Below are 22,685 nucleotides of genomic sequence, written 5' to 3' on the forward strand. Positions count from 1 at the left end.
CCACTGCCTGAGATTTACTGCCATGCCATCACTGCGGAATCAGCCCTCCTTCTCTCTCTGATGACACCAGCGGCGCCGTGCCTGCCATGTGTGTCATTCTCAGCTGTGCCCGTCAGTGGCTCTGTCTGTCATCACCACCTATTTGAGTGACCTCCACTGGCATCCTCATCTTCATCTGCTGCTGCCATCCTGGGCTTCGCAAGACCCTGGTCACCATAGGAACATGGGCATGTCTCATAGCTGTGGTGTGTACAAACAGCAGAACAGACCACTGGCAAAGACACACGAGATGGCGGAATCCAATCATGAGAACCTGTGGGGCACAGAGGTACACACAGAGAGAAGTGTGCACACGGGCATGTGACGCTCACACACACAGAGCCAGAGGAACAGGCATGGTGTGGGAAGGCAGAGCAGGGGCAGGCCCAGGTGCCCGGGGTGCTGTTTCTACCTACTGGACAGGAAAAGGAACACCTTTTGCTCCCTGTTATGTGTTTTCCAGTTCTTGCAATATCAGAGAATTATGAAGGGATTGTAGTGTGGTGGGGTGGTGGTAGCCACAAGCCCCACATTGGGGAGGCTGAGGCAGTGAGAGGGATCTCTGTCTGTCGGTCTGTCTGTCTGTCTGTCTGTGTTGCTGTCTCTCTATCTCTGTCTCTCTGTCTCTGTCTCTCTCTTTCTCTGAAAAAGAATCTCATCACATGTCTCTAACTGGCCTGAAACTCTCTATGTGGACTAGGCTGGCTTCAAACTCTCAGAGAGAGAGATCCACCTGCCTCTGCCTCCCTTGTGCTGGGGTTAAAGGTATTTGCCTGCACACCAAGTCAAGTCTCTTAAATTACACTGTTACCTAAGGTCTATCTACTCTAGCCCAATTGTATCAGTCTCTGAGGGGAGGATCCAAGTATGTATGGAGTCCCAGCGGAACTTTCTAGGATTTCTTTGTATGTAAATTTTATAATAGTAAAACAAATAAGCGAAACTTAACTCCAGCATTGTTGATGCTGAACTCTCTAGGGAGAAGTGTTCCAAGGTCTACAACTTAGTCTGAAATGTGCCAAAAAGAAGATGGGGGCTGGAGAGATGGCTCAGCGGTTAAGAGCACTGACTGTTCTTCCAGAGGTCCTGAGTTCAATTCCCGGCAACCACATGGTGGCTCACAACCATCTGTAATGAGATCTGGTGCCCTCCGCTGGCATGCAGGCAGAAGACTGTATATACAATAAATAAATAAAAATATTTAAAAAAGAAGATGGATGATGCACGAGCCGATGGGGTTAGTGGTGAAACCAGGCGGTGGGTATGGGGTATCAACAAGATTTCTCCAACCTTGCTGTCTGTTGGAAACTGTTCATAGTTTCCACCGTGTGGGGGATCCCTGATTGCTTTACTGAAAAGTCAGGGTTGGAAACCCCATCTTCAAAAGAAAACTCGTTTCTCGCACCTCTCCACATAAGTGAAAGAGCAAACCTGGTTTCTTACCCAGCCAGGCAGACCCTAAGCAGGGTTTTGGGGCTCTGCTGAGTGGGTACAGACGGGTCTGTACATGATATCGGGGAAGGTAGAGGGGGCTGTGTGGGAGATGCTGCGGCCCCACAGAGTAGGAAGTAGTTCTGCACTGTGCAGACGTCCCCAAACCTCCCAGTTCTAGAGTCCAACTCTGCATTCCCAGCCGGGATCCAGTTCCCTCTTAGGAAAGACAGCTTCCTAGCTTACAAATGCAATATACGGGGAATGGGACTTGGGGGCGGAAGGGGGGCTTTGGGCATCATGGCGAGGGCCTGGGAGGATGCCATGGGCAGGCACTGTGGTGGCAGGAAGAGAGCTGCTCATCTGCATGCTCTTCCACAGCCTGCCCTGAGCCTGCCCTGGTGTGAACACCATAGCAACACCGTGCTCTTTAAACACAGGAGTTTGTGCTGCCATTGCAGAGCAGAATTAGGCAATTTAATTAAGGAGCTGGCAGCAGACAAACTTTGTGAGTTAAAGGCATTTTATTAAATCCCATTGTATTATGCTGCTTGGTTCCCGCAGGGGCCGTGGAACTGGGAGAAGACGGGAGAATTCACTGGGGGTTTCTTTTCCCTTCCTTGCTGCCTCTGGTCCTCCCTCTAGCTTCAAGAAAGCATGAATGCATGCATGGTGGGGGGGATTGGGAGGCTGGACTGTGACTGCTTGCTCTCCACCCTTGGGCCCAAAGCAGCAGTGAAGGAATAATGTTCAAACGCCACTATTCAAGCTGTGTTTTTTTCAGGGCTAGGGTTCGACCCCAGCCTCAGTGTCAGCAGTGCCGCTCTGGGTTAGACCTCATCGAGCCCCATTCCCCCGCAGCAGGAACTGCTAACACTCCTATTGTACAGATGAGGAAATGGAGGTGTACAGAGGTGAAGGAAATAACTTTCCCGAAGCCTTGACCACTGCATGTCATAGGAAAACCAACTCGGATTTTCTTGGTGGCTACATGGGCATTGTGAAGCCCGTGAGATTCCCAGTCTGCACTAAGTGGAATGGCCCCCTAGCTGATAACCCTGCATGCCCCTGGGAGGCCTTCCGGGTTAGCTAGCACAGGGGCAGGACTCAGTCCTTGCCAGTTCTGGAGGCCATTGGTTCTTAGGGCCCCAGTGGGCTGCTGGCCATTGTGCCTCCTTGGCCTCCTCGGGTGATTAGACCTGTCTGATCTCAAGAGGAGCTAGAGCTCTGCTTCTCAGTGCCAGGGCCTGCTGCAAAGGGAAAGAATCACCCTCCTCTGAGCCTCCTGAGCCTCCTGGCTCCACATTTGCATACCAGGGCAACCTCTTGGATTCCATTTCCTCAGGGGGCGGGGATAAAATGTAATGGATGTAGTAAAATTAGCGAAGTTCTCTGCCAGGCGCTTGCCAATAACCATCTTTGTGAATCCTCATAGTTCTGTTGTATCATCTCCATCATGCAGACAAGGTAACGGGGGATAAAAGAATATAAACCTCTAGCCAAAGCCACACAGCTAGTAAGGGGTAAGAACCAGTGATGCCAATAATAGGTGATTACATATAGACACATCCGTAGTACACACATACATATGCATGGGACGGAGTTATGCTAATAACTTCTTTAGAGAGAATTCATGTACAGTGAGATCACAGTCATGTATTTTATTTCCTAGCTGGATTGGTCACTGTCACAGCCTGCTTGGACACAATCACTGAGTGCCATAAACCGGGTAGTTAATAAACAATAGAGTTGATTTCCCACAGCTCTGGAGCTGGGAGTCCAAGCAGATAAGATTGAGGAGAGCCTGCTTCTGGTCCACGGGCAAATGCCACCTTCTCACTGTGCTTGCAGAGTGGCTCAGGCGGTTCTGAGACTTTAAACAAGCATGCACCCTACTTGAGTCCAAAAGCCAACAGCTTGTAAGTTAGGTTTCAGCACTTGGACAGTGGACACAACTACCCTGGTTACTGCAGCGCATGAAACCTCGGTGAAGACTTTCTGGGTCTGTCTTCTTCTCTCACGGCATGCTCAAGAGCTGTGGGCCTGGGTCTGGCTGCAAGGCCTCCCAGTGTGGTTGGGAGGCCTTCTCTCTCCCCCCTCCCTACCTCTGAGACCCTGAGGCTTCCACCTGGTTGCTCCTTGGTCCTACAACTTTTGGACATCATGTGACACCCTGAGCTGAGTAGACAGCACGGAGCAGGCAGAGATGCAGCAGAGGAGAGCCAAGTGGCCGAGAAAGAGGGTCCCCACTCCTACAGTACCATGCGGCCTTCCCAGAAAACAGTGACATTTGACAGTAAGAAACCTGCTCTCACTGGACAGTGGTGGTGCACACCTTTAATTCCAACACTCAGGAGGCAGAGGCAAGGCAGATTTGAGTTCAAAGCCAGCCTGGTCTACAGAGTGAGTTCCAGGACAGCCAGAGCTACATGGAGAAACCCTGCCTCAAAAAACAAAACAAAAAATCTGTTCTGGGTGGAAATGCAGACCATGGATAGTCTAACCAATCTGGAATTTCCTGAGTATCTACCTTGAATGTTAATAGACGCCATTTGTTAAAAGCTTACAGAATATTGAAGCTTTATACAGCTTTAAAAAGAATGTTTTGCTTTTTTTTAAAAAAAAGATTTACTCTGTGTGTGTGTGTGTGTGTGTGTGTGTGTGTGTGTGTGTGTGCTCAAAGGCCAGAAGAGGGCACTGGGTCTCTGGAGTTACAGCCATCTGACATGGGTGGTGAAACAGGCTACCACCAGCCTGCTTTCTCAGGGAATGAACAGGGGCAGTCTTCCCCCAGTAATAATGACTAAATCATAATAATGAACATGCTAAGCTATAGCATCTACATCTCCCGTGCCTGTCCTCCAGACCTCAAAACTCTGGGCAAACAACGAACCAACTGCCTTAGAGCCACACATCAGGGCCCAGAAAGGCTTAGGTATGGGCATCTTGTCTCCCCGTTGGCAGAGAAGGGCAGGTGCCCAGGGACCAGCCTTGGAAGTTGTCATTGCGTGCCACAGGCACAGCTGGAAAAGGATCCTGGGTGCCACATCTTGTGGCTCTAGGCACCTGTGCCCAGGAGGATCTGGCCAGCTGGGAGGAAGGTGTTAACCCAACCGGAACACCCCCTCTCGGAGCCTCCCAGCTGCCTCTATTCAGTATTCCTGCAGTCAGTGGGGACCACATCCTGCGGGGCTAGCACTCGCAGGAGACAGCTGATGGATTTCTCTGGTCTCAGCCAGGAGTCATTATACATGGAATGCCTGGCTTAAACAGGTGATTAGGCGACTCTATTAGAAATGCACGGGTTTCCCACCAGGGAAGGATGAGAACTTCCCAGACCACAGCACCAGCCACTCCCCTGCAGACTCTTCTGGGGACCCTGCATCCTTCCTTAGAATATATCCAGCCAATATCCAGAAGGGCTCTAAACTGGGCAGGTTCTCAGCCACAGAGCCCACTTTTGCCCACACCTTGACAAGCACAAAGACCTTGAGCAGTTTAAATGATCTCAAAGCTCTCAGCGGCTCCCCAAGCTGACAGTGGCTTGCTGGGGTGCCACATTTCCTTCACCTCCAGGAAGTTCAGGGCAGGAAGAAGAAGAGGGGAGACTTGGAAGATCTGAAGATCGGCTTCCTGATAGAGTCGTCCCACCTGAAAGGTATCCAAAAGTTCTGAGCCTGGGAGTCCATGGTAGGGATTCCAGGCCAGGCCAGAGCTGGGCAGAAATTGCAGGCAGTCTCAGGGCTGGGCTTTGAGGTTCTCAGCGGCTGCTCTGCCCCCTAATGCTGCTCCCAGCTTGATTCAGGATACTGGCGAGGCTCTTGCCGTGGCTACAGCGTCCTCTTTCCCAAGTCAGGGATGAGTCTGGAGGCCAGGCTCCTTTCTGTCTGCTGGCAGAGGGGCCTGAGTGGAGACACAGCTGAGGCAGCCTGCAAAGCCCGTGTGGGGCTGAGCGCCGGCCTCCTCTACACAGGCAGTGACGAGCGCCTTCCTCATTGCCTCATTTTTCCCACTGTGACAGCTCCGTATCTCCCGTTCCCTGTCACCATGCTGACAGCCTTTAATGATGAAAACAGCCCCGGTGTCATATAAATTCTCCCAGAATCCTAGGGGCTTGAAGGAGAGCAGGTTCGGGAAGCTGGGAACCTAATGCTTTTCACTGCGTGGTGAAAGAGAACAAAGCCTCGGAAACATTAAAGACGCGTGTTCAAGTCCTGCCCTGGCATCTCTCTAGCTATTGACCTTGAACAAATTACTTAACCATTCTGAGCATCAGTTTCTGGATCATAAAATGAGGACAGTACCTCACAATGTTATCCTGGGCCCCCATTAGAATCATGACAGAGAATCTGGCATACATACACCCAGGGTTTTACAAGTGACTTCCTTTCTCCAGCGGGCATGGGTAGGGACATGGAATTACTATTAGGTCTCAAACCTAATAGGCTATCTGAGGTGCCTACCGACATGTCAGAGTGGACTCTGCCATCCTGTCTCTCAGGGTCTGCCAGTGCCTGTTATGGAAACATCCTGCCTGTCATACCTTCACCCCTGACCCCTCCCCCCACACCCCTGCTCCCTACCCTAAACTCTCCAGCCCAGAGACGGGGCTGAGCTCCTTCACTAAGCTGCTCTTTTCTATATAACCTAGCCATGTTAGCTATGCTGGTCTCTGGCCACTTGGCTTCTGGGCTCTCCCATCTCCCCTCTGCGCTCTCCTTACATGGACCAGTTTAGTCTGTCATGTTCACTCTGGACTCTGCCAGATGCCCCTGCCTCTAGCAATGCTGTCCCTCATGCCTACAATAACCTTCCCTCCACCCGTATCTAGGAGCTTCATGTCCTCCTTTTCTTTCTTTTCATTCACTGACTTTCTAGAAGCACCAATGAAGTACGAGGAAAAGGGAGCCCTTGGGGTGGTCACTTGGTCGGGTAGAAGTGGTGGTCACTTCCCTGTGTTTCTTCTGACTGGAGTCTACCAATTCTCATGGCTTCTCCAGGAATTGTCCCTGGAGCCACTCCCTGGCGTCCCACAGTGGCCATCTGGGCGTCCCTTCTGTGCCTCTCTCTCAGCTCTTCTCTCGGTCCTCACCAGAGCTGCTGGTCTCCTTGGTGACTAGGGCAGCTCCTCCTTCTCTGGCCTGGCCACCGTCTCCATCCCCTGTACTCCCACGATGTGGAGCTTTCTTTGTGTTTCTAAGTCCTTGAATCTCTCCTTCTGGAATTTTCTTCTCTGCTCAGGAATTTCTAGTTATTCAGTCCTCTCTTGTCATACATCCTGCTGCTACAGCACTGGCCCAAACTTAGCAGGAGCTGGTGGCCTTGGCTGACTCCCTAGACTGAGTTCCTCAGGGCAGGGGTGGGCACATGACCAGTGTTCACTGGTTTGTGTTAGGTGGAACAGATTACAGGGGAACCCTTTGATGGAAGTTTTCTGTTAAGGGGGCAGTCCCTCTCTATCAGAGCAGGCCTGATCAGGTGCAGCCATCTGGGGTCTGAACCTCTCTACTCCAAGCCATCAATCAGCTCAGGTACCTTCTCCCCCTCGCACCTCCCACCAAGAGGGAAAGGGCAGGGAGGGGACAAGGAAGGGAACATACAAGCATGAGAACTCAGAGTCGTGTGTCTAAGACAGACATCCTGCAGTTATTGGAGGAAGAAACCAAGACAACTTACTGATCAAGAGCCATATGAGACGTTACACAGCTAAACCTGGAGGCAGACTGGCCCAGCCCTGAAGCAGGGATTCTTTTCTTTTCTTTTTTTCTCAATATATGTTTTTATTTAAATTATAAACGTGAATGTTTCACATGTCAGTCCCAGCTCCCTCTCCCACCCCTCCTCCCTTGTCCCTCCACCAGCCCCCTAGCCCCCGACCCAATCCCCACATCACTCCCCAGGGAGGGTGAAGCCCTCCTTGTCGGGGAATCTCTAAAGTCTGTCATTTCATCCTGGGCAGGACCTAGGCCCTTCCCCATGTGTCCAGGCTGAGAGAGTATCCCTCTATTTGTAATGGGCTCCCAAAGCTCATTCATAACCCATGGTAAACACGGATCTACTACCCAAGGCCCAGTGATTTCTGTGGCCTCCTCCCGAAAGGGTTCTTTTCCTAAGATGCTTCCTTCTGTAGAAATTGCAGCACAGTCCCCAGAGGAGCCAGGGAAAGGCTAACACTGAAAAACTGTGTCTGTGGTTTGTGTTCCTGCCACCTCTTTTTCATAGACCACAGATGATAGGTGTAAGTATGTAGGTATTGACGGGTTGGCAGGTGGGTGGATGGATAGATGGGATTGTGGGTGAGGGATGAATGGATGGGTGAGTGAGTGAGTGAGTGGGTGGGTGGGTGGGTGGATGGATGAGTAGGTGATATGATTGTTAATACTGATTGTCAACTTGACAGGATCTAAGATCACTGAAGAGACAAGCCCCTGGGCATTTCCATAAGGGGTTATCTAAATTAGGTTAACAGATACGAGAAAACTGATCTTAAATATGGGTAATACCATTTCATGGACTGGGGTGCCAGGCTTGATAAAAAGGATAAAGAAAATTGAACATCAATATTTGTTTCTCTCTGCTTCCTGACTCTGGATACAGTGTAACCAGCTGCCGAAGTTCCCGTTGCCATGACTCCCCCACTATAATGGACTGTATTTTTAAACTGTGAGCCAAAACAAACCCTTCCTCCCTTAAACTGTTGCTGTCACAGTAACAAGAAAAGTTGCTTATACAAGTAGGTGGATAGAGGATGGATGGGTAGCTGTAGGTATGGACTGGTGGCTGGAGAGATAGATGTACGGGTGGGTAGATGGATGTCTACCTGGTTGGGTAGACGGATGGATGAATGGACAAATGCATGGATGGATGGGTGAATGTATGTATGTATGTATGTATGTATGCATGCATGCATGTATGTGTGCTGGATAGTTTTATGTCAACTTGACACAAGCTAAACACATCTGAGAGGAGGGAAAACAATTAAGAAAAGGCCTCCAAAGGATCGGGTTGTAGGCAGGCCTATAGGGCATTTTCTTAATTAGTGATTGATATGTGAGGACCCAGCCCATTGTGGGCGGTGGCACCCCTGAACTGGTGGTTTGGTTCTGTAAGAAAGCAGGCTGAGTGAGCCAGGAGGTAAAAGCCAGTAAGCAGCACCCCGCCCCGTGCCCTCTTCATGAGCTCTTGCCTCCAGGTTCCAGCCCTGTTTAGGTTCCTGTCCTTACTTCCTTCAATGTGGACTACAGTGTGGAAGTGTAAGGAAAATAAACCCTTTTCTCCCTAATTTGCTTTTGATCATGGCGTTTCATCATCACAATAGAAACCTTAACAGTATGGATAAGACAGGGAGGATAGAAATACGGATGGGAAGGTGGGTAATTAGATGGATAGAGGGTGGATGAACAGAAGGATGGATAGCGGAATATATGCATGTATGTATGTATGCAGGCCTATATGTATGTGTTTATAGGAAACTGGCTGAGTTCATTGTAGTGGTGCTGGACAGCGTGACATGTAGGGCCCAATATTAGCTTCCAAGGCACCCTCTACTAAGTGACACCACGTGAAGCAGGGGGTGGTGCCCTCTCTACTTATGACAAGAAGTTCCAGAATGGCTCCTTCTCTGATTTGGTGACATCCCTGACCAGTTAGTGACTTGCCATCCCACTGTGTGTGGTCACCTGTGTCTTCAAGTCAAAGCATGAGGAGGACAGGAGGAAGAAACCCTCTGTGTGAGGGAAGAGGGGCATCTCAGACACAGGAGAGACACAGGAAGGCCTGGGACTAAGCTGCTTGGACCCACGCAGCCCATCTCCCCAGGGACTTGATGGATCAGAACTATATGATTTTAAAACACTTGGTACCTACTTTGCTTTTAGGCATTTCCCCCTTTTATATGGGTGTTACTATTTTTCTTTAGTTTTTAGCCAATGTTACTTAAAAAAAAACCAAGAAAACCCTGTTGCTTCTATTGAACTTGAGAGGAAAGAGGGGTGGAGAGCCATGGCTACCAAGCTGGAGTGTGTGGAAAAAGTGGGGGGAGAGGAGAGAAAAGGGGAGCTAACAGCTAGCAACTGGGTGAACTCCCTTTCTGCACAGATGAGCTGCGGCATAGCCAGGACCCGGGCAGGCCACTCTGAGCTCCTGATTCACAGCCCAGCCCAGGGTCCCACCAATGCTCACATACTTCCTTTGTGGCTGTCAGGGCTAGCAAGACAGTGGCTGGCTTGACTGCTGACGCAGGGGGAGAGGAGGAGCTCAGAGCTGGCCCGTGTTGACCAGAAACCTCTGACCACAGGTAGCAAAGGAACGAAGGAGCTACACAGCCTAGAAAGGAGCAGCTGGGCCTGAGGGGTTAACCCCACATTTCCTTCCTTAAGAGATCTAAAATACTACACAATTGTAAAAGAGGCATCCACAGTGTAGTAGATATACCGTACTGTCACCGTGTCTGTCTGCCGCCCTCAGAGTGACAGATGGCTTATCAAAAACCACTCTGGCATTTCCAAAGGTGATGGTTTGATAGAGGTGTCACTCAACAGGCTGAAACCTCAGGTAGAACCCGAATGTAAATGAGGAACATTTGCCTTCTTTGTCTCATGACTTATAGGTGAGAAAATCTGACAACAAGGCTTAGTTCAGGACAGCTAAGGATGGAAAGAGGGTGTGGTCCCAGAGGTTAAGGATGGAAAGACGGTGTGGTCCCAGAAGCTAAGGATGGGGAAGAGGGCATGGTCCCAGAGGTGGTGTGTGGGCAGGTGAGTGGATGTTAATCTCCAAAGAGACTAAAGAAGAATGGCAGAGGCTAGGATAGTCTGAAGTCCAGGGGAAGCCAGATCAGTTGAGGTGGCTTAGGTCTTTGAAGTGCGTCACCTTGCGACTAAAAAGAAAGGAAAAGCATCAACAACAGTGGCCTGAATTGTCTAATGTGGCAGCCTCACAAGTGGCCACTGAGCAGCTGTCATTGTGTATGTGTGTGTGTGGTCCAAATGGACCCAGGCTGTACACATAACTACATACCCAGCATGGGTACTGGAAATAGAACCCAGGTCTTCTTTAAGAATTGCAATTTTGTGTGTGTGTGTGTGTGTGTGTGTGTGTGTGTGTGTGTGTGTGTTTAACTGATGAACCATTGCTCTAGCCCCTGAAATAATATTTTTATATATAGACTTGGTGATAATTTCTCCTGTTCCCTTTTACTTGTTTAATAAGATCATTCAAATAGCACCATTACATCATGGGTTGTATTCTATTTCTACAGGGAACTGTGGATTAGAGACAAGTTCGAATCCTACCTCTACCACTTACTTGGGGACTGTGCTGGCTGGCTTTGTGTATTAACTTGATATAAGTTAGAGTCTTCAGAGGAAGGAGCCTCAGCTGAGGAAATGCTTCCACGAGATCCAGCTGTAAGGCATTTTCTCATTTAGTGATCATGGGGGAGGGCCCAGCCCATGGTGGGTGGTGCCATCCTTAGGTTCTTGGTCCTGGGTTCTATAAGAAGGTAGGTTGAGCAAGCCATGATGAACCAGCCAGTAAGCAGCTCCCCACCATGGTGTCTGCATCAGCTCCTGCTTCTGGGATCCTGCCCTGATTGATGTCCTTCAGTGATGAACAGCAATGTGAAAGTATAAGCTTAATTATTACCCTTTCCTCCCCAACTTGCTTTTTGGTCATGGTGTTTCATCGCAGCAATAGAAACTCTAAGACAGGGACTCAGTTAAAGTTGGACTGTCAGGAAGAGCACGGATTACAACTGGTTGAGTCAGGGGTTGGCAGTAGGATCAGAGAAAGGGACCTGTGCAGGCCACAGGTGGAGGGGACACCTAATTGCCTGGCCTTCAATATCATGGGTCTCCTGGCTTCAAACTCCTGGCATGAGAGAGCTGGAAGAAGTCTGAAATATCCTCCACCCCTCGGCCCCTAGGAAGGCAAGAAGTAAAATCTTTGCTTTCCCCATGTCCGGATGGATGCACTTTCCAACCCTGCAGAACTTGGGTGAGAGTATCCACCCCAAACCAGTTACATGGTCCTCTGTGCCCCGCAGGGTAGACTCCTGGGCCCCAGGCCTACTTGTTACCGTGCATCTGGGCACTACCATCCCCACTTTTCAGATGGCAGACTTGAAGCTCAGGATTCAGGGTCACCCACGGTGGTGGCGGGCCTAGCTCTCCACTCTCTGAGGAGAGTAGGACCCTCCTGCCCTAGCTCTGCTGTCTCTACCAGCACCTGAAAGGCAGGCTGGCTGGGTAGGGCAAGCTTCTTCCAGAATCATCCACAGCCTGGTGGGAGTTCCAGGGCCAAGGCCCTGCGTTCAAGTTGGAGGGGGTCAGAGGATAGGGTTGTAGATGGTCACGGAGCATATTAAGGTCAAAGCCAGGGCCAACGCTCAGGATTCCAAACATGCCCTCAAGCTGCCGGGACTGACATGGGTAGATAAGTGGCTGCCTCTGCAATAAAGGGCAGAAGCTGGGGGAGAGTACACGCCTTTCGCTGGTGCTGTTCCAGCCCCAGGGGAACACTCGTGTTGATGAACAGCTCCCAGGGGCTGAGCTCTGGGCTGGAGGGCTCCATATCTAGAGGCTATTAGGGAGGTTGGAAGGCAGGTGGGGGGTCAATCTTTTCATCCCCAGAATCTGGCATGGTTCTCAGCACACAGCTGTATCACAGAGTGACTGCATGGATGGATGGACAGGTGGATGGATAAATAAGTCAAGCCAATCCAATCAGACATGAGGCTAAGTGGGGGTGAGAGATGGGTCAAGGCAGAGGGAGGCACGGGCCAGGGCATGCTTCTTCCTTTCCCGCAGCCTTGGATGGAGCAGGTGTTGTGGTGGGTGCAGGAAACAAGCCAGCATTTTAAGAAACACACAGGGGTGAGGAGATTCTGCAAGCACTGACAGAAAGTAGGAAGAGTTCTGGGGTCCTGCGGGGTCCTGGCGGGTCCTGGTGGGTCCTGACCTTGGCCAAGACCCTCGATCTCTAGGCCATGATTTGTTTATCAGGACATATGGTTAGACTAACCGGCCAAGGTCACATACTCACTGACCCCAACAGCTGGCAGATGTGAACACTAAGCATTCTCTCAGCTGCTGTGTCAAGGCAGGAAGGTGGTGGGAGCAAAGACCAGGTAGAGACTCTCTGGCAAGAGGGAAGCTGACAGATGCTCCTGGAAGCAGGCCTCCTGAGATTGCACGGCAGAGGTAACTGGCTGTGACAAGGATCAGGCCCGTAGTCAATTCATTCAATAAGACTTTGATTGCCTATGAGCCTTGTAAACATGCCGCTTCCCCGTGGGCCAGAGATTCCCCCTCTTTTTCCTCCTCCGGCTGCACCCGCCCTGGGCACCGTGCCAGCCCCGAAAGGCCCCTCAGCTCCAGCTGCAGGACGGGTAGCTGAGGGTTAACACCCACTGGCAGGTGAGGGCCTAGGCCTGGGGACAGTGGGAGTCGGAGGCAGCCGGAATCACTTAGCCCTCATTAGTCCAAATTAAAATCAGGAGTGAGATGACAATTACAATTTGCAGTGGGCTAATTGTTTTTCCTCAGAAGCTGATCGGTTTGCAGATTGGGGAAATTAATTGTTTGAAGTCCCAGGTGGACTGGCTTTGAACCCAGTGAAGGGAGGCAGGCCCCGCCTCCACCTGGACACCACTCCCTAAGGCTGAAGGGACCATTGGCCTATGTGACTCCAGCTGCCATCAGGCTACAGGCCCTAGGCCCTGGGAAGCCTTCTTGGATTTTCTAGATGTTTCCATTTCCTTTGGGGATTTAAGGGCCACCATAATGTTCACTCACTCGACAAGCCCAGCAGCTCACTACGTGCCAAGCACTAAGGGGGTATAGTTACGTACACCAGTTACTGGTCTCATGGGGGTGACATGGGGTGAGGGCATCGTGTGTGACAAGGGCTCAGGAGGCACTTTGCAGGCGAAATAGCCCCCCAGAGACTCCCATTCTGGAACCTGGAGACTCCATCACGTTACATGACTTGGAGGTCAGAGAGTGTCTCGGCTATCTGAGTGGGATACCTCTAAGCAGATGAACCCTCTGGAGAAGGGTCTTTCTCCAGCTCCAGAAGAGCTCCAGCATTTTGGGATCTGTCTCACATCTCACTGCTTCTGAGGTGCAGGAACCTGTGCAAAGGCAGCAGAAAGCCTCTGGGGGCTAAGGGTGGTCCTCAGCCGATAGTCAGCATATTGGTTCTACAATAAGGGTGGCCCTCAGCTGATAGTCAGCATATTGGTTCTACAACAGGACCTGATGTCACTAACCACACAAATGGGGCATAGAGCAGATGCCCCCATGGTCTGCCTGACAACCTTGAATTGACCTTCTGTAGCCTAAATCTGAGAAAACAGCCTGCCAGCACAGCTGGACCTGTGAAGGGCAGGACCATGAAGCATTACATGAGAGAGACCCGAAGTCACTGAGGTTGTGGTGACATGTCAGGACATGTGCTAGAGTAACAGGGGAGTGATGTGGTACTCCCATGTTTCAGGAGGCCTCTTGGAAGAAGAGACTGGGGAGCTGAGAATGACGAGGGAGCCGAGAGGGGGTGACCAACTCGTCTCCATCTTCCAGCATCTGCATCCCCAGACCTCTCCAGCCTGGGGCAGGGGAGAGCCCATGACTGGCAGAGGGGGACTAGCATGGCAAAGGCTCTGGGGTGAAGGCATCCTAAGGGGAGCTCTGACAGACACCAGGCAGAAAATGAGGGCTGCTGGGAACCGAAGAGGAAAGCTCGGGAATGAAAACTAAGTAACTGAGGAGAGATGCATTTCTCCAGCCCCTCCTCCCAGCTGACACACACCGGCAGCCTGCCCTGTCCTGTCCTCCCTGTGCCAATTCCCTCCTCTTTGCCTCCCTTCCCCAGCTGGTCCCTACTAGTGACCAGGTAGCTCCATGTGCTGAGGCACCAGGTGCCTGCTGCTGCCTTCCCCTGCAGGGTGTTGGCACACTGCCAAGCAGCACATTGCAGGGGGAGTTTCTCAAGCCTTTAATCAGGGGACAATAGGAGGCTGGGAAAAGGGGAAGAGAAAGGTGGTGGACAGTGTCAAGGGCTGTCAAAACAGTGGGTGTACACCTGATGAACTTTAAGGAAGCCGAGAGAGGGAGGGAAAGACAGGCAGGCACGGGGACCCTCCCTCCTGCCCTGTCACTCACTGTCCCTCCCATCTATGAGTGGGTGTGTGGGCACTGTAGAAGAGCAAAGGGCTGGTTACAAATCTGGCTTTGTCTCATTACGTTTGATGTCTGGCAAGTTAATTGCCCGGGGTCTCGGTTTCCTCTGCTGTGCAATTAGTGGAGTCATACCTACTTTTCAGGGTGGTTGTAAAGATTAAAGTCGTCAAAAAGCGATCCGGGTGGAGGGGGACTGGATAAACAGTGGCTGTTTCCAGTAGGAGAGCCACACCTCCTACTGCTGAACAAAGAGCTGGGCTTGGTTGCATAAGCACTCATGAACCCTGAGACAGGAGGATCAGCAGTTCAAGGCCATCCTTGGCTACAAAGCAAGTTCAAGGTTAGCCTGGGCTTCATGAGACCTTGTCTCAAAAGGAGAAAACAAATCGAAGGCAGAGTATGTCCAAGAACCACAGAGCCCTGCTAACATGCAAACCCCACGCTCCTTCAGTCCACCCTGCTGCTCCGAGGGTGGGGTTCAGAGACCTAGGAGGAGCCCAGCTCCCAAGCAGCCGATTCAGATGCAAAGCTGGGTCCAGCCTGTGTGCCTCTGGAGCCACTGTCCCTTTGTCACACACAAAAGTCTTGAGAGCATTGACTTGGGAGCAGAGTCTTCTCCCCCTTCTACTTACGCCTTAGGGCTTACTCCTTGGGCAGCTTCCACCCCTCAGCAAGGCCTGGCCCTCAGGTCAGAGCTGCTGCAGCAAAGATGGCAGCAGGCACCTCAGTTTGCTTTCTTGCTTTGCACTGGAAGAAATGGAGGGCCGGGTCTGGGCCCTACCCAGAAGCACATGCTCAGAACTCAGTGTCTGCTATTCATGGGCAGGATGCAAGCACAGCTCTAAATGTGAGAGATATTCAAGCTTCTCCAGGTTCTGCTCCTCCGCTATGAAGTAATGACAAACTGACCCCTACACTGGGACCTTCCAGGGGCTGTCCTAAGGGCTTAGCATAGATTCCTGCACCTAGTGCTTTTGCCCTCATTTGTAAGCAAGGGTGTAAGAGACCAGGCCTTGCAGCTGAAGATGGGATTGGGATCTTGGCGGCCTAGCCTCGGAGTCTGTGTCCTGAAACCCTCATGCCACACTTGGGCTATTTCTTCTTCCTCTCTCCTCGTTCTCACAGTGCATCTATTCTGCAGCTGTTACCTCCTCTCTTCCAGTGCCAGGGACAGGTAGTAAATAAGCAAAACAAGACCCAGTGTGTCCTGAGGAGGCCTTCCATCCAGCAGGGCACACAGGCAGATGTGGCTTATGGCTATGACACCTGCAATCTAGGATGATGGCTTTAGAGTCTGCACAGTGGCCTCAGAGCCACCCATCTCCTCTTAGCTTCTGTTACTTCTGTTTCCTCAGCACATCTCCTGCCTGCTGGCTGTCTGTATCTGCATGTGACAAATCACAGCCATTGGTGGGTACACCATAACATTATTATTGAAAAGTGAGAACACAGAAAGGCATGGAGGAAAATTAAACCATGCTCCATTCTGCTCCCCAGGGCTAACTGCTATTACACTCGAACATTGTCTCTTCAGCTTTGTCCTATGGTGGCAGACAAATTTGGTCTCTATCCCTGGTCTCATGCCACTTTTTTCTTTCTTTCTTGCTTTCTTTTTTTTTTTCAAGACAGGGTTTCTCTGTATTGCTTTGGAGGTTGTTCTGGACTTGCTCTGTAGACCAGGCTGGCCTTGAACTCACAGAGATCACCTGCCTCTGTCTTCTGAGTGCTGGGATTAAAGGTATGCACCACTAACGCCTGGTTTAATGACACCTTTTTAAAAACCTTATTTTTGATTCCTGGGCCTGTAGCTCAGAGAGAGAGCACTTTCCCCCCAACCTCAATGCCCTGAGTTCAAGTCCCAGGACTACAAAACAAACAAGACAGTATAAAACCTTATTTTTGATACAGTTTATCTTCCAGTTGCACTTTCTGTTTTTGTTTTTCCAGACAGGGTTTCTCTGTGCAGTCTGGAACTCACTCTTAGACCAGGCTGGTCTCCAACTCAGAGAACTACCTGATTCTTCTTCCAGAGTGCTGGGATTAAAGGCATGTGCCACCACTGCCCAGCTTCCAGTTGTCTTGAAAATTATTTATTTCGTGTGTGTGAGTGTTTTGGCTTCAGGCATGTGTGTGCACCACATGCACACAGTGCCCTCAGAGGCTGAAAAGGGAGTCAGAACTCGGGAGCTAGGGTTTGAGATGGTTGTGTGAGCTGCCACGTACGTGCTGGGAACCAAACCCAGGACCTGTGCTGTGGGAGCAGAGGAAGGCCTGGGCAGATGAAGCCCTGAGCAAATGTGTGCTATTGACGTGGGCAAGACCATGCCAAGGACCCCAATGCCTCATGGAGCGACAAAACCTTCCGTGGGGTCCTAGTTACAAATGTTTACAGTATGTGCAAAAAAATGTCCAGTCATAGCTTTCTCTGCTCCCAAACCATGACTACAGTCTGAACACTGTTCCCCTATAGAGACCGCTCCTCCTTAGATAAGCTAAACCTGCCTCCTCGATTCAGCTGTATGCAATAACCTTGCTTCTCTACATAATAAACAGGCTGAGCTCCCGGGTGCCGAGACTTCTCCTTCAGAGAGCCCAGACTGTCCAATCCCAGCTTTTCTGTGTGTTTGTCCTTTCTTCATTCCTTCACTGCCCTTGCCAGTCAGGTCAGTCCCTGGAGCCGTGCAAGAACTTGGCATCACACAAAAGCACTAAGTGGTCTTAATTGCTGAGCCATCTTCCCAGATCCTTCCTGTTGCTTTGGAAGAAAAGAGTAAATTTCTTGAAAATTTGCATGCTTACACATCTTTGTTCAATCTGCATGGCCAACTGACATTTTGGTACAATTTGGCATTGAAACAACCTTCCTTGGCATCTTCAAAGGTACTGTTCCATCATCTGCTTGCTGCTAGGGTAGCTGCAGAGAAGTCTGCTGCAACTTAAAGCCCATCCTTATCTTTCTGGATACTTGTAGAATCTTGATTTTATCCTTAATATTGTGACATGTGAGACAGGGTCTTGACATGTTACTTAAAATAGTTCCCAAACTCCTTGATTCAAGCAAGCCTCCTACCTTAGTCTCCCAAATTCTGTCCTGGACCTACAGATTCATGTTGTTGCATTTAGCTTTAGTGGTGCTCTCTCTTTCATTAATTGTGCCCATCACTGAGTGGACCCTTGCAATCTAAAAAATAACCATCATTATTTAAGAAACAGAACAAACCATCATTATTTAAGAAACAGAACACCCGCACAATGTATAGATATGTGGTTACAGTGCCAGCAACCAAACCTAGGGTCTTAGGCATGCTAGGCAAAAATTCTACCACTGAGCTACATCTCAGACCTTAGTGTGTTGGGGAAAGTATCTTGATATGTAGCCCAGGATGGCCTGGGACTCTTGATGATCCTGCTTTGCCTCATGAATTTGGACTTCAGATGTGAGCCACCACATCCAGACAGAACATATTTTAAGTTTCCAAGAGCTCATTCTTTTTCTTTTCGTTTTTTTTAGCATCTTTCTGTAGAGAGCCTAAATCATCCAAAAATCCACCAGCATGGATTAAAATGTAATATGTAACAAGTAGAATAAAATATATTCATGAATTGCAGTATTGTTGCCCAATCACATCAAAGAACGAAGTAACCATGTGTGCAACAACATGGAGCCTTGAACACATGTCAGTGCGAGAAGCCAGTAGGAACAGCTACATACTAAATGGTTCTACTTATATGAAAGGTCAGCGCAGGCTGTTTCATAGCCATAGAAAGGAGTTAGCAAATGGCTGGGACTGGGAGCGGAGGAATGAGTGTGCCTATTAATAGGCACAGGGTTTCCTGCACGGAGGGGGGATCATGAAAATATTCTAGAATTAAGGTTGATGGTTACATAGATTTGTGAATCTACAAAACCCCACCAAATTGTGTGCTCTGACAGGATGAATTTTATGATGTGTGAACTAGTCCCCAATTTTAAAAAGCATTCTGTGTTCTTATTTTGTGGCCATAATTCATCTTCTTGTCTCTTGGAGAATATCAGCTATGTTGGTCTGGTGTCCTGTTGGGCCTCCCCTCCTCCTTCATCATAATGTGTGATTTTTTTCACATTATTTTCTACTTATTTTACCTTTCCCACAATATTAGATGCCTCCCATTTATGAGAGAGGTTTTGAAAGGCTGATTAAAAGTTCCACATGGCCAAGCAGAGCTGTGAACTGTCACCGCGAGAGGGCTCGGCACCTGTGCTCCCAGTGCCACCAGCATTTCTAGAGCTGCCCGAGAAAGCAGGGCAAGGGGCCTCTCCGTGTGGCCCGCAAGCTTCTGGCAACTCTCCGGTTCTCAACATCATGCCTCCATCTCCATTCCCATCTGTGCTCTTATCCTCAAGTACTCGCTTCCTGGTCAGCCTACCCAGGAAACGAAGTTCTCTCTGGGGTGCTTTGGAGGTAAGGCGAGGACAGTCACAGGGTGAGATGCACTTAGGAGGTGACCCAGGGTGTCACTGTTCCACACCACACCTTCAGGACCATGTTCTGAGCCTCTGTGGCAGGAGCCTGCCCGTTCATCTCTCTGCCCTCCCTGCAGCCCTCTAAGATGCCTTCTGTTCTCTGCCAAGTCAATGTGCTATCTTCAATTTCCATAATGGGATGGATGCTGCTTATTAGCTTTGCTCTCTTCTTCTTGTCCCTCCTTTGTTCTCACGTCAGTGTGGCTTGGGAGGTGGCAGAGGCTCCTGGACGTATTTAGTCTGTTATGCTTAACCAGAATGCGCCCCCACCAGCTACTGCTGCAGCAGAGTCTAGCATTTCAGGGTTAATGCGCCCCCCCCCCCAGCTACTGCTGCAGCAGACTCTAGCATTTCAGGTTTAGGATGAAGTGGTGTGATTTGACACAATGCAGTCTATATTGTTGACCTGCAAGGGCTGAGAGACTGGTACTGGGAGGCCACTGGGAGGCTGGGAGCTAGGTGATGGTAACTTCGCTAGCCATTCATTACATTTCCAAGCCATACTTTACTGCATTTTATGGGAGGAACAATGGGTCCTCTCTAATTCATAGGCTCATGAAGGGCTAGCTGTATCCCTTGAGGATGTCAAGGGTCTACTGTATGTCTGTTGCTATGGAAACTAGTTCCCCAGTGGCAATCATGTTTGCAACATCTGCAATGATGTGATGCACACAGATCGGAGCAGAACAGTCCCCAGAGAGAAAGCCACCCTCCACTTAACCACTGGTCGCATCCTTCATGATGTCTCCAGGGTTTCTTAGCCCGAGTGCCTTGCCCGGGGCTTGCCATGGAGTATGTCAGCTCAGAGGGAAAGGAGGGAGGTGATGAGCCTATTGGCCCGCTAAGGTCTAGAATTATTCAAGGCTACCTGGAACTCCTTTGAAACCAGTATTCTAGGACTTCTGGTTTCATGTTCACCTTGGTGGAGGAGCAGTTGATACAGAGCTCTTAGACTGTGTGTGGGTGTTGGATAGTTCAAAAGTCATTTGTTTGGTTTTGAAATGCATCATAGGTTGTATTTTTTCCTAGCATACTTACTATGCAAATGAGTTAATATGTGTGAAGTGCTTAGAACAGCCTGGCTCATGGTAAGTGCTTTATAAGTGTTTGCTATTATTATTATTACTAAAATTGTATTTAGCTTGGGTCTGTATGAAAACAAATTTGCATTCCCTGACTCTTTGCAACTCTCTTAACAAAGAAAATGGATGCCACGGAGGCCCAGAGTCTGAGAAACCCTAGGTCTTTGAACTTCTTTACAGGGGAGAAGATAGCACGCATGGTTTGTTCTGGACTGATACTTTACCGAGAACTAACACTGCTGCCTGCAAGGGTGTCTGTGCCTCTTCCCAGGGCATTCTCCTGGCCCCCTTCTTGGCCAGGGAGGAAAGCGGCCTCTTCTCCTCTCCAGTCTCCTGCCTTGCTCACAGCTCCTCCCAGTCGTTCTTTCTCTCAGCTATGTGACCCCTCTCTCCCCACTCTCCCTGTCACCAACACTTTCTTTTCCATCCCTGGGCTAAGCTCTCTTAGAGGCAGATCTTGTTCATTTTTACAGTCCGAACACCCAGCATGGGGCTGGCCTGTAGTAAATATTAAAAGTTTGGGTTTTTTTTTAAGGTTTTTTTTGGGGGGGGGAGATGAATGTCATCCTCTTTCTCTATTTCTCTAGTACCTGGCCAGTGTCTTCTATGTGTTTCCTCCTCTCTTCTTACAGATATGCACACACACAGGCACACACACACACACACACACACACACACATATATACCACACACACACACACACTACATCTACACACACATATATCACACACACACACACACACACACACACACACACACACACACACACACACGCTACACCTCACACTCTACCTTCTCCCAGGAGCCTATTAGGCTGCTTCTCTGCTTGGTTGGGTTGGGAGGAGATGGTGTTTCCCACTGTTAGGAAGGCTCTTCTAATCCTGCTGTGGAGAAGGGCTGGAATTGGTTCCACAGCTCAGTGTGTCAGCTCTGATACCTACACACGAGGAGGAGGCTTGTTCTGTGCAATTTCCATCTCATTTGTCTCTTCATTTGTAGCTGAAATTGGACAATTTCATCTGGAGTGTGCCTGGACTCTCTAGCAACCCACAGCCAACAAATGAGCAACTTTAGTTGCTGTGTAGAGAGGGACTGATGGGAGATGGCCCAGGGTCTCCCCAGCTGCCGAGCATGTAAGGCTTGAGGAATTACACCCACACTTGAGTATGGTCTGTACAAAGCTGAGGCAGGAGGACCAGGAAACTGAAACGGCAGGGGTCAGGGTCAGGCCTGATTTCTCTCTGGGTCTCAGGAGAGGTCAAAGCATACAGGACGGGAGAGAGGTGGTTTGCCCCGTAGAACACAGGCAGCACTGACATAATGTTCAGGCGAAGTTAAAAACAGGCAAGATGAACCCGTGCTGCCAGACTCCAAATGGCAGTCTCCCCTCCTATCACGGGATGTAAAGGAACAAGGGTGATAACTGTGTGTTCTAGGCCTTGATCTGGGAGTGATAACGTGGGAGACACTGCACATCTCACATTCGAGTTAATCAAGTTGCCACACTGAGAATCTGCTGTTCTTTATGAATTCTACCTCAATAAAACATGGGGAGGGAGGCCCCCCAGTGTTTTTCAAACTTTATTGTGCTTACTAATCGCGTGGGTCTTTGTTTGAAATACAGATCTCTGAACCCCCCAGTCTGAACTGTAAATGTATTGATTTTTTCATTACATAGTCATTTCTAATGCTCCCCACCCTAAAGGCTATTTTGAAGCAGGCAGTCCACAGGGCAGATACGACCACAGGGAAACTGGGACAGCTATTCAGACAAAGAGTCCAAATGGTTCAAGTGCTATTTTGCCAGGAGCCACACAGGTGGTTAGGTGGCGACGGGCTCCCAGTTGTCCGTGACAGGGAAGGTCAGAGCTTGGTCAGACTGTGGCATAAAGGAAGGGCTGTCAGAACTGCAGGTGACACAGTTGAGTCACCTTGGATCAGGGCAGGAAGTGAAGACAAGGGGAGCAAAATCCCTCCAAGCTAGGAGCATTCTCCAGCACTCCTGGGCTTGGCACCTGCCCACAGCTGGATGACCTTGTCAAGTTCCCCGGGGAGTATGCTGCTGGGGAGGGCTGATCTCCAGCAGAGGGATGGCCTGAGATGGCAGGGTCTGCAGAGTGGGTCTCATCAGTCTGGCATCCTTCAGCATGCACCTGCTGTTCAGCAGGGAGAAGAGGCTGGATCCCAAAGACTTGTGACTGGAGATGTGCCCCCGGGGAGGGTGCAGACAATGTGGCATTTCAAAAGGCAGATGCCAAGGGAGGCTGGATGATGTCCTGCCCTTGACTTGAAGATCTAAGAGGGCTTTGGTGAGAGGGAACGGAGCCACCCATAGGACGTGGAACGGATTTCCTTTACATACGTGTCGGCCCTTTACAAGACCGTCACCACTGAACAATGCTTTGGCTTGGTTTTCAGATGATGACACCAAGACAGGTTCACCCACCT

At 50.0% G+C, this 22,685-nt stretch overlaps 1 protein-coding gene and 1 long non-coding RNA gene across 2 annotated transcripts in view; one reads left to right on the top strand and one right to left on the bottom strand.

Moving 5' to 3' along the window:
- The window catches only part of LOC121136738, a 28,613-nt gene extending 27,435 nt beyond the window's left edge, over positions 1-1,178 (top strand). The window contains exon 3 of the long non-coding RNA XR_005873834.1: positions 1,018-1,178. This is a non-coding gene — a long non-coding RNA (uncharacterized LOC121136738). The remainder of the gene's footprint in view (positions 1-1,017) is intronic.
- Positions 1-22,685, bottom strand: part of Lrrn2 (leucine rich repeat neuronal 2) — a 58,315-nt gene that overhangs the window by 15,614 nt on the left and 20,016 nt on the right. The window lies entirely within an intron of this gene.

This window comes from Mesocricetus auratus, unplaced genomic scaffold (genome assembly GCF_017639785.1).
Source record: "Mesocricetus auratus isolate SY011 unplaced genomic scaffold, BCM_Maur_2.0 Super-Scaffold_100676, whole genome shotgun sequence".
NCBI lineage: Eukaryota > Metazoa > Chordata > Mammalia > Rodentia > Cricetidae > Mesocricetus > Mesocricetus auratus.